At 35.8% G+C, this 13,166-nt stretch overlaps 1 protein-coding gene across 3 annotated transcripts in view; it reads right to left on the reverse strand.

Annotated features, from left to right (window-relative positions):
* The window catches only part of CDH12 (cadherin 12), a 652,689-nt gene that overhangs the window by 438,754 nt on the left and 200,769 nt on the right, over positions 1-13,166 (reverse strand). For all 3 annotated transcript variants that reach the window (XM_084880772.1, XM_084880773.1, XM_084880770.1), the window contains exon 2: positions 12,475-12,558. The gene's annotated coding sequence lies outside the window, so the exon portion shown is untranslated. The remainder of the gene's footprint in view (positions 1-12,474; positions 12,559-13,166) is intronic.

Below are 13,166 nucleotides of genomic sequence, written 5' to 3' on the forward strand. Positions count from 1 at the left end.
AAGGAGTGCTGATAAACATCTACTATGCCTAAGAGTCCACAAAGACAGGAAATCCACAGATGGGGAGGAATCTGTGGATTCCTTGACTTTGGAATGTCCTTAATGAACAATCATTAAACGTGTGGATGAGTCTAGTTTGCAGATTCCTTGACTTTGGAATGTCCTTAATGAACAATCATTAAACGTGTGGATGAGTCTAGTTTGCCAACTTTTTCTCTACTAAAACATAAGTGTTTAACATAAACTGCACACAATTACTAGTTACTATAAACATTATTTTCTCTCTATGTAAAGTATGTTTTTTATTAGTATAGAGGAAGGGCATATACTGAAACTTACAGGTGTTTTTTTGTTTGTTTGTTTGTTTTGTTTTTTGTCATGTGTTTAATTCAAAATTTATCATAGACAAGCAAGAGAACATTTGGAGTATGTTTATGGAACTGAAGAGCAATATCCCTGATTTTTTAAAAAAATGTTTTTGGTCAGGCTTCTTTCAGCTTGAAATACACTCCCCATCACTTTCTCATAAATGACATTTAACAATATGAGTTTAATAAGGGTAGCAATTTCTCAAATATATTTCCACATTTTGACTTAAACTTTGCATCTTGATAACTGCCTTTGCTGTCATATTAACTACTTATACATTAACGCATGTGATAAAAATTATATAGGTTTCATATAAAAGCATTAAACACGTTGTTGTCATAACCTGTACTGAGGGCCAGAGAGGTGGTCAGCTCTGCTCACTCCTGCTTTCCTCCTCTGCATCTGAAACTCTCTGGATTCCATTTCCATAGACAAACCATCAACATGACATACAGAACTTCATGGGGATTGTGTATTAGTTGTTTTTTTGTTTGTTTGTTTTGTTTTTGTTTTTTGGGTTTTTTTTTTTAGGAATGTTTGGACAAAGAATCACAGGACAATATTTGGTTCCTGTCAATCTCTTGGACTGTATGTTCCCACTCACTAATGTTGCTCACCCACCCCAGCCACTCTGGCCTTCTCTTGTGTCCTTCCAGTAAGCCATGGTCCTTCCTTCTAGTTCCTTTCTAACAGCTCTCCCTTCTGCCTGGTAAACTCTCCCTGAATGTGGTCACATCACAAATTCCACTTGGGCATGTACATTGTGGCTTAAAGATTTTACCTTAATCATTCCTCTGACCACCAATCAGGACTCCCAGTCTTCCCATCTGTTTTATCGATTTGCTTATTTTAATTGACTGCACTTTATTAATTTCTAATAATGTATTATAAATTAATAATTCATTCGTTATTAATGCATATATGAATATATTTTAGTTACTTTACTTGGCATTGAGAATAGGTTTAAGGTTCATGGAGCACACCAACTCAAAGATGCCATCATTACTGAAGTAGAATAAAATTTGTAAATTAGGTAGAAAAGATTCTGTTCCTCACTTCATCTAAATTATTTTTGTATAATTTTAATTTGGACCTCCATATGTATATATGTTTCCTCCAATATTGTAAGGGGTTATCAATTATTTCTGCATCTCTACCTCAGCTAGCCAAATGATTCAAAACAAGAAATATAAATATTTGGTAGTTCCAGAAGTTTAGAAACAAGTTGTAATCACCTTAATTGGTATTCCATACAGTAGTCCCTAACTGCATGCATGTGGCTATTGAGCACATGAAATGTAGCTAGTGAGAATGAGGAACTGAATTGACACTCTCATTTCATGTTAGTTTAAATTCAAAACTTGGAGCAGGACAAAAGATGTCTATAAGAACAATTTGAAACTTACTTTGCTGTTAATGATATATTTACTTCATAATACAAATATTCTATTGTGTTTATATCATGTAATGTGCAAGCATATCACTGCATTTGATAAAAGGCCTAAAATTAAGCCCTAATAGTGTGTGGCTTGTTCCCGAGGAAAGCTAGAAGTGTCTTGCATGTCCCAATATTCCCCTTAACTGTGGGTTCTCCAGAATAAGCACCCATAACTAAATAACACTCCCAATTATAGGGACCAGGCACAATGCCTGATCATCCCTGAAAGCCAGAAGGATCATTCATACAAGATGGCCCCATCCCCCTGCAGGAACCGAGACCACTTCACCCTCTTGTTATTATGGACCATGCCTGCCAGCCCTCGCTTGTTCACTCTTCACAAGGCCAACTCCATATGGCCATGCGTGGCTGCATGCTCTCCCACCAGGCTGGGAGGATATGGGACTAATACATTGCTATTGATCCCATCTGCCCAGTGTCCTGTGTCCTGTGCTGTGTGTTCAGCCATTACTGTAACTGTAGGGGGCAGGAATCCCTCCTCCATCAACAAGGCAAAAAGAAGCCAATTAAAACATAATAGCATGTTGATTTTCTTAAACTTTTACGAGTATTGTTTGTTTATTGGCAATAGTTTATAGATGTTCAGAGTATGAATTCAGAACATATAAACAACATTTATTCTTATCAATGGCCTGTTTTCAACAACGGGTGGTTCTTGTTTTCATAACTGATGATATTTCAGATATAATTTAAATAATAAAACTTTCCAATATTTAATTATTTTTGTTTTTAAAAAGCAGTTATAAATGGTTCTAATGAATATTTGGAAAAGATCTCCTAATGCTAAATTAAATACAAGTGTGCAGAGTGTATTTGATTCACTGAGCAGCTGTTATCCAACTTCCTTGTAGTGTCTCTTTAAATCAGGCAGATGCCAGAAAGTAATACTTTCAAGATTCTTTTGAGTCTAGGAATTTATGTGATTTATTTACTGCCTTACTGTATATAAATTCAGCTAGAAAGAGAGAGAGAGAGGAGAATGAAGAATTGCCCAGTTTACTGGACTCAGGCAGGAGAGAGTGGGTCTAAGCCAGTTCTCCCAGTTGTGGTTTCCTGGTATCTGGGTTGTAGTGAAGGTCATGTGTTCCTGCAGCTAACCACGGTGTGGTGGACTTGACACTGTCCTAGGCAGCAGGCCCCTTTCCCGAGTCTCCTTAATGCTCCAAGGGAGAGAATCCTTTTGCTGGCCATTCCTTTGATGATGTTCTGAATATCATTCCAGAGATTTAGATAGTACCTGATTTCTGATCCTAATTAACATATTTTAAACATTGTATTTCTGTATAAACATTAGCTTTCTGCATAACCTAGGGGTTTCTGTTAGCTCTTACTGAACCCTGGATTTTTACTGGTCTGTTGGAGTCAATCAACATGATAACGCATCCCTTGAAACACAATTTGGGACTACTATGTGACTGGCAATTACTCCAGTCTCTCAGCCTTTCATTGCCTCCAGTGATGCAGTGGCTAATTTTATATGATCACAATTTTTAAATCCCATTAATATACCATGGCATATGTAATATACTTCTGAATCAAACCTAATTCTTCTGGGTCCCTAAGTCATTGATGATTATACCTCCAAAGCAAAATTATAAACTGAGCATCTCATATAATGCAATTGTTGCTTATGATTTAGACTTTCCTTATCTAAATTAACTTTTTGTTTATTTAATATTTTCTTGTATAAGTATCCAGTGAGATAATCTGTAATTTGGGTAAAATTTTATAAAGTAATTATGGATGGAAAGGGATAAAACCATTCCTTTAAAGATGGAAAATATAATAAAAATAAATAAAAGGTGGAAAAATAAGTCTATGGATACCCTAAGGTGGGAGGAAAGGTAGTAACTGAAAGAATATGAGCTTGACAGGGATACATGGAACTGAGAACGGGCCTCTGGGCAGAGTGGAGACAGGACCTGAGCTGAGGGACTTGAAATTTCCAATTTAATATCAGGATACAGACAAACAAATAGCCAATAACCCAATTTAATGAGATGGGGAAAAGAACAATAAATAAATTGACACAGATTGTGGGGATGATAAAGTCATAAAGCACAAGTGTGAGCAGTAGAAGGTCAGGGGTGAGAAGGGAGTGGGTGAAGGTGGTCAGGAAGTGGGTAGCTCTTGGCAGAGTTTGAACACATGAACACCCCACAGTGCATAGGACTACAGCTGAGAGACGGAGCACTCTGTGGTGTGCTTTGCTTAGCATGGAACACAGGAGGAGAATGGCTCTAAATAAATCTGCAAAGGAAGAATGGACCAGGAGGAGCCTTGTAAAACATATCTGGTCACAATACAGTTATCAGTAGAATCGCCTATTGCTTTGGAAACACAAGGAGTATTCTGTGATAAGATTGGAGAGTTCAATTCAGGGGATAATTGTGCCCCAGAGATATTGATGTCAGGTTCTAATATTCCCAAGTGTAAGAAAACCCATAATGTTATGGCATGAAATGCGATGATAATTAAACGATCAGAAGGCGACAGCGCAGCATCTTGCACTCTGGAAGGAATACCAGATGCAAAAAGGAAACTCCCATTTGCACCCCGAAGAAGCAGTTATCCTAGATCTCACCCCTTCTGTCAGACCCAGGGGATACACGGGGCGACATATGCTTTCTATCTGGATTCAAAACTGTGCTGAGATGACAGGCATCCCCTTGGGGCAAGAGAAAAAATTGATTTCAAACAACATGGAAAGAGGGAATAAATATCATGCTTAAAAAAATGAATTTCTCCATCTGTCTCATCACATGCAGCAAAAATTTAAAGAAGCCCACTGCTCTCCATGGATATATGTGTGGGTAATTGCCAGGGTGGAGGAATTAAAATGTTCATTGAAAATCTTTGAACATCGACTATATGGAAAATATATTTAGAGCCATAAAAAGAGGATATATTTTTGTAGATTTTAATTCATTTAAAAGATAATGGAGCTAGTACAAGTAATTTAATGTTTGTAAGGTCCTGTGTATGTCCATAGCAGTGAAGTGTTGCTATGAAATAACATATGAACAGAGTTTGACAAGTTGGGAGACACACACACACACACACACACACACACACACACACACAGGCACATACAAAGAAGTCAGAAATAGATGCTCATCTTAAGACATTTCATTAAGTGAATGATGAAGTAATTAGCAGAGCAACTTAAAAATATAATAGAAAAAGCAACCTCTAAGAATATAGTAGAATTCATGAAAGAAATATAAAGTAAATATGAATATTTTAAATGTCTGCAATGGGAGATAGCTGGCTTGAAATGGAAGGAGACACATGGTTTTCTAGCATCAAAAAGTAAAGGAAAAGGAGAGCATTTTATTTCTTCAATATCCGATAGCTAAGCAAAGAAGCGCATAACATATTTATTAGGAACCACTTAAATTCATGTATTACAAGTCAGACACTGTTCTAAGTATTTAAAATAGTATATACAAATATTAAATCACATGATACTTATAGCAACTACTCTGTTCTATAATCGCCAGTATTTTATATAAGTAAAAGAAATCATAAAGAGGTTAAATAACTTGCCCAAGGTCATACCACGGGTAAATGGCTATGTTGGATTCATATCCATACAACACAACAGAAAGAATATGCTTTGTAACTTCTACAATTTGGTGCCACGTGGAAGACATCTAACTACTGGTACCCAAACTGCCCTGGCATCTTGAAAAGCCCCAATGGAGTAAACATTGCTTTTTGATCACGTGTTAAACAATGCGATTCATTCTCATTTTGATGACACGAAAAACGGATTTTTGACTCTGTGTTTACATGTTTGAGGAAGTGATGAAAAATATATAAATTTAGTCTGAGCGATGCCGCTTTGTTACAATCTTTCCTTTGGAATTTGCAGTGTGTGTGACTAATGTGTGTGTTTTTGATTGTTGTTGTTTTGTGTGAACTTTGAACCATGAACCATAAATATGTCTCTATTTGCTTAAAATAACATAAAGAACACAAATTGTTTAAAGACAAATTGCTATTACACAAGAATAATCTGCTTGTCCCCCAATATTTTAGTTGCACGTTGGCTGGTACAGGATTTGTGAGACAGTGGTTCCTCCTAAGGGTCCCCTTGAAAAAGAAGTGGAAAACAAGGCCACATTATAGAACTGTACCAAGCAAGGCTGCAGTGTCAGGGTAAGTTGGAGAAGTTCTGAATAGTTTTGAAATAAGACAAAAAGTCATAAAGAAACTCAAAATTGCAGCAAAAGCTAATGAAACTCAGTGCTGCCAAAGGGACTACATATATGACACAAGGGATATTATCAAGAAACTAGAAGCCTGATGCACAAAACACATGCAAGAGTAGGCCTTCCTTCCTCCTGGCTGCCAGCACCAGCTTCCTTCTGGCACCTAGGACCTGCGCTTGCCTCCTGGACCTGGGACCCAGGTTTCTCTCGTAGCCCCAGCTTCTTCCAGAAGGTCACCTGGAGGGACATCCAGTCTGATTAGCATATTACACTTTTATTATTATCGATGAAGATGGAGGTTTTCTGACCACAGAATATGAAACACAACACATGGCTGCCAGGCTTCATAAACTACCAGAAAGGGTTGGGCCCCCATTAATTGCTTCCATAGACTAGACCCTTTATGCACAGTGTCACCTTCTGCGGTTTCAGTCACCGATGGTAAACCTTGCCCCCAAAATGCTGAATAGAAAAATCCAGATTTTTAAGGAAAGTGAGATATAGAGGGAAACACTGAATTCACATAACTTATTTTACAGTAATAATTGTTTTATCTCATGATTAGTTGTTAATTTCTTATTGCATATATTTCGTAAATTAGGCTTTATCATAGGGACAAATGTATAAGACAAATACAAGAACATATAGGGTTAGGTACTATCCACTGTTTTAGATATCCTCAGGGGGGCTTAGGACATAGCCCCAGAAGATAAAGGGGTATTACTGTAATGACATAGCGGAAATTACTGAGGCATTGCAGGTGTCTTCCCAACCTAACCCCATAGCTACACCTAGATTTGTATAGGATTGGAAGTCATGCTGTGTCCAGGTAGTTCTCTCAGATTTATTAGAGATACAGATTGTAACCTTCCCTATGGCCTTACCTTGCTCTAGTTTTCTAAGAACCATATCTTTGCAATATCCAAAGATCAAATAATAGAAGCTCTTGTACCTGCTTCTAACTACCCATATTTTCAATAACAGATCTTTTAAATGTCATCTACCTGTATTTTCACAATTGACTTTTATTAAAGCAACATTCAAATGGTATATATTACTTAAGATTTTAAGGTTAGTTTGAGTCAGTGGCCCCAAATGATATGAAGGCACTTGTTCTAAGCATTCTTTTCATATTGGCATTCACTGCAATGCCCCAGAATCAGATTATATTTGAAATTGATTTAGACATGCAGTGATGTGATGACTCTGTTTTCAGAACTGATATAATTTTTTTTTTCATGAAGAAACCTCTAATCTGGTTTAAATTTTTGTTAGGTTCAAAGATGTAAGTCCTCTGTAAGGCTTTGGATCAGTATGTTTGGGGCATTGTTCAGTCTTTCCCATCTCACTCTTGGCTTGGATTTAAGATCAAGGGGGCTCAGCTGGCCTCACACATGTGGGAGGAAGATGCCCCTGGAACAGTGGTGATCCTGCCTTATGGGCCCCCTTTTCCTCTCACTGACCTCCTCCACCCCATTCTCCCCCCTCCCCGGGCCTTCACCACACTATTGTCTGTCCATGGGTTATGAATATATGCGTACTAGTCTTTTGGTTGAATATTTTTAATTATCAGACACTCCAGGTTAGTCATACTAAAGTCCCTCTTAACTAAAATAAAGTACTGGTTACACACACACACACACACACACACACACACACACAAAATCATTGCCAATGAATATTTGATATTAAGCAAGGGAATCAGAAGCTAGAATCTATTGTGTTGCCTTCATATAATCATAATTATCCATGAATAAGTGATTTTATTTTCTGTTATATCCTGGTGTTTTTATCAAATTGCCAAGTTCAATTGTATCATGAACCTGATATAAAGGAATACTGGGATATTAACCAGTTAGCATTTTTTCAAAGCTTGAAAATTTGATTAAAGTACCCTATTTTCATGAAAAAAATAAAACCTTTCACTGTGTACAATTTTCTCATTTGCATCCAAAGACCTTTGATTAGAATATTTTTTCAATATAAATAATTAGTAACAGACCATTTATTTACTAAATGTTATACAAGAGACCCAGCTGTCTGAATCTCCTTCATTTGACTATTTTGAAGATAGGATTTTCACATGACATTTCACTACTTAAACATGTTTATTAGCTAAATAAAAAGTTCTTTGCGGGTTGGATATTTTAATATTATTTCTATATAATGTCCAGGAAGGAATGTATTTCAATCTAAGAAAATGACTAACATTTTTATATAATTTGATTCTACTTTTAATATACCCTAGAAATAAATGTTATCACCCTGTTTTGATGTGGAAGAGGCCTATTTTTATCAAATTTAAAATCACACTGACTTGTGATTTTAAATTTGATAAAAATGTTATCACCCTGTTTTGATGTGGAAGAGGCCTATTTTTATCAAATTAGTGCTGACTTGCAAATGTCAGGTCAGTGCTAATTGAGAGAAGCCTTAAAAACTCTGGGACTTCTTCCCTGCAGGACGTTTCCCTGCACCTGATGTTCTAATCCTTGGCATTCCAATATTGCCTTTACGAGGTTAAGAAGATGAATGCTCATTGCTTTTAATCTTCCCCGTGATTTATGAGGCTCTTGGTATCCTTTCCCCAGAGCAGCTACCACTGTGTGGTTGTTCTGCCTGCTGCTAAATTACACAGACATCTGCAAAGTAAATTATGGATTGTTGTCCCATAGACCATAACCGAGCATGCTCTTCCTCTCTCCTGCAGGATTTAATATATATATTAGTACAAAGACCATGTGCATTTTTACTTGTTTATGGACTGAAGAAACTGTAAGCTAACCTAAATGATAGCACAGTAACCTAGATTATGAACTGTCACATAATATCAGAGCAGCATGCCATACAAAAGGGGATTATTTAAAGATAAAAAACAAAATCTCCCATTTGCTTATATCTTTATTCTTTATTTAAAGAACCGTCATCTTTAGGTTCAGAGAAGGAAGGTGACCTCTAAAATAAACAGAAACTATATGCCATGGAATAAATACACATGTAAGAGACCTTTGAGTCTCAATTGAGTGTGCAAGGCTTTAAAAGCATCTTGTGGCTATGGATCTTTACAATAATATTGAGTAAATAAATACAAAATTACATAAAGAAAAGTTCATGACATATTAGAGTTTATTTTACTTATTTATATATTTTCAATATATATTTTTAACTTATTGATTTGAGAGAGAGGAGAGAGAGACAGGGAAAGAGAGAGAGAGTTGATTTGTTATTTCACTTATGCATTCATTGGTGGATTCTTGTACAGGGAAGGGCAAACGTTTGAATGGAAAATAATATCATAACTAATGAACAATAAAACAAGAATAAACTGTGCTTTATATACTCACAACTATAAACCTACTTTTAGCAATCCCTGTATGTGCCCTGACCAGGGACTAACCTGCACCCTTGGCATATAGGGATGGTTCTTAACCAAATGAGCTACCTATTCAGATTGGAGTATCTTTTTTAGACTTTGTTTTTCTTGTACGAATACCCCTTGTAGAAAATCTGTTTTAATAATCCTGTAAGCTTGCAGCAATCATGAGTAACTAGAAAAAAAAAATCCTTTCTTTTGAATAAGAAGCTTCACAGAGTCTAAGTTGAAAGAGTCGAGTCCCTCTGCATTTTCCTTTCTCTCTGTGCTTATTATGCTGTGTAGATGATAAATCATAATTTACAATAAGCCCATTGTCACATCCTAACAGGCATACTTCAAATGACTAACCTTTGACAATTACCAAAAATTAGAAATATCCAAGCATTTATTTTCTTCAGATGTGCTAATTGCAACCCAAACAATAACCCATCAGGGAAAAACGATGCCAACAAAATTTACAAAAGAATGGTTATTAATGCTTTACACACTACATTTCTTTTCTTTTCTTTTCTTTTCTTTTCTTTTCTTTTCTTTTCTTTTTTTTAAACAGATGGCTCTGCAATTCATTTCTTTACCCTATTGACAACTCAGCAGGGAGCTGTGAGCATTGACACCAGCAATGCTCAGACCCACCCCGGGCAGAGCAGACCCCTTGTTCTCTGGGGTTCCATCACCTCCTGCTTCAGCTCATCACTGCTGAGACTGTGTTCCCTCAGTGTCAGAGCTTGATATTCAGACTAACACCCTGAAGACATTCTTCTTTAAATTTTGAAAACATTGAAACTAGATTTCTTTGTGTCTGTGACAGCCTCTGTCATTTTACAAACCTTTCCTTTGGTGACTTCCCTTTGCTCCTCCTCATAATGAAATACATTATGAAGGGATTCCGGAGGGATTTGATTTAGTTAAAACCCTAAATTATTTAAATATATCTCTAAATAAACAAATCCACCTTGAATACTGATTACATATAAGTAATTGGGTAAGAAAGTACGGAAATAAGATTAAATCAGACCTTCTAAAAGATTAAAAAAATGTAATCCCCAAATACGTTGCCAGCAATCATTATTTTACACACACATACACATATGTACACACACATGGCTGTGATTAGTTATTTCTCTACATTCAAAAATAAACAACAGTCAGCTGGTATTGCTCAGTGGTTGAGCATAGACCGATGAACCAAAATGTCCTTGGTTTGATTTCCTGTTAGGGTACATGAGCATTTGTGAGCTTGATCCCCAGTAGGGGGCATACAGGAGGCAAATGATATATGATGCTTCTATCTCTTTATCCCCCTCACTCCCTCTCTCTAAAATAAATAAAAACATTTAAACAATTAAACAATAGATATAGATCCAAATCATATACAACATAAAACCCACTGCCCAGGTACAGTCAAATTTTATTCAAGATTCTTTATTGTTTGGATCAACTGTTCTGATTTATCGACCAACTATCTTCATATTTGGTATAGATATCATTCTCTAACATTCCAAATGGTTTAAAATACCCCACACATATTGTGACAGTTATTGTATATGTGGTTATAGTACAGAGAGAAAACCAAAGGATGATTATGAAATATGCTCCTCTTTCATTTGGATCTTTGGATATGTAAAGCTTAATTAAGCTTAAAAATAAAAAGATCCAAAGCCCCGTATTAATAATTACAATGGCATGGGCTTAATTTGTTATTACTCATACCTGCAACTCAGATAATATTTACATTGATGAAATCATGGTTTTGTAAGAAGAACAAGTTGCCAGTTACTGGAATTAAACTTAAGGACTAACTTATTTTACTCTATCAGTCTGAGTATATGGTCTGGAATGAAGCCCCACTTCCAATATTGTTCAAGATAAGAATTTTAAAATTAATACAATTTTCTATATAATACAAAATTTTATAAGGTAAAAGAAGTAGTCTGTATATGAAAAATCTGAATATTGATGAGAATACACTGAAAGATGAAATGAATAGATGCCACCTGGGATGAGAAATCAGTGGTATTTAGGTATAAAATGCTTAATTGCATCTCAAACTTTTAGTCTTGAACAATTTTATCCAAAAATTTCTGTAGTTTTAATTCAGACCTAACACATGAAATTCACTGATAACATTATGAAAGTAGACTCCAGCACAACATTCTTTGAATAAATGTATCACCAAATGAAAGTGGAAAACAAAAAGAGAATATTTAATGAGTAGTTATTAACTATGAGTATGCAGAGAGAGTTTAACAGATGTCACAGCAAGTTCCACAAAGCCGCATTCATTTAGTACATGTTTGCCTCGTCTCGTCAACCTCTTTCTTTCTTAGGCATTATATCCGTAGCTGACCTTACTGCTCACTGACTGAGAACTGCCAATGTGATGTCTGATTTGGCTCCAGCCTAAGAATAGATGTTACAATGACTAAGCAGGGAATGTCAGGGCAGTGCTTTAATTAGTGTTACCAGCAGGTCAACTGCAAGTTTTTAAATCTGAGGGTTTAGATTCGTGCTATCAGCAAAGAAAAAACAGCCTACAATCGCCTGCCCCAGAACCAATAGAACTCCATTATGCAATATTAATATTAATAATCAAGAAAATCGGTGCCATAGTCGTTTTCTTTCTTGTGCCAGAGCTTCAGGAATGCCTTTGAAATGAGAAATACCCAACCAATTCAACAAAAACAATATCTACTAATTGTGAAGGAGTAGGCAAAGTGTCATAAAAAATAGGGTAAAAGGTAAACATCAATTTCTATCTTTAGAAGCCACATGCACACTAGCTCTTCTCAAATCTACTTGCAAATTGAAACAGTAAGAAACACACAGTGAGGAAGCTTAGAAATATATAACCCTTGCTAAGAGAATTAATTCCTTAAGTTTCATGGTTTTGTCATATTTTTACCAACCACCTGTCACTAGAAAAATATTTGAATAATATGAATTTTAATGAAATAAGTATCTCAAAGAAAAGACATTTTAAATGATTTTGAATTTTGAAGTAGTGATTAAGAGGTTAAAAGCATATATCTTGAATATATTTAAATGTCACCTACCTTGAAGAAGTCTGGCATCCTTTAAAATCCCAAACTGTTGGTGAGTTCCAAATGGACTATATTCCCAAATAGAGCCAAGCACAGCTGGAAAGACAAACGTACCCAAAGTTGTAATGTCAATTTTAAAATATATATATTAATTTTAGAACTTTATTTACTTTAGAAAGACAGTTCAGAGTCCTTTTGTATCCTACATCCAATTTCTTCTATTGCTAGTATTTTGCACTGCAATGGTTCATTTGTCTCAAATTTTTATAATATTGGTGCATGAATTCAAAGGAACCAATATTTATATCACTATTCTGATTTCATTATTTTTACTCTATATACCCCTTTCAGTCCCAAGTTAGTCTTCAAATAGCCTCAGTACCTCTGAACAGTGGCAGTTTCTCGGAATTTCTCTCTTTTGATGATCTTAAGAGTTTTGAAGAGAGATAATCAGAATAACACTCAAGTAGAACCTGCCTAATTTTTTCTCACGATCAAACAGTCTGATTTTTGGATGAAGACTACAGAGGTAGTAAAGTAGCATCATGCTCAGCAAATTCTATTAAGGGTGCATGTCACCAGCATGACTTTTGTTCTTCCTTTCCATACAGTGCCTTGCAAGCAAGTCACTAAACACAGCCCACACTAAGAAGTTGGGAGTTAAACTCTACCTCTTTAGACAAAAAACAAACAAACAAACTACA

Source organism: Pipistrellus hanaki, assembly GCF_964339955.1.
Source record: "Pipistrellus hanaki genome assembly, chromosome: 4".
NCBI classification, from domain to species: domain Eukaryota; kingdom Metazoa; phylum Chordata; class Mammalia; order Chiroptera; family Vespertilionidae; genus Pipistrellus; species Pipistrellus hanaki.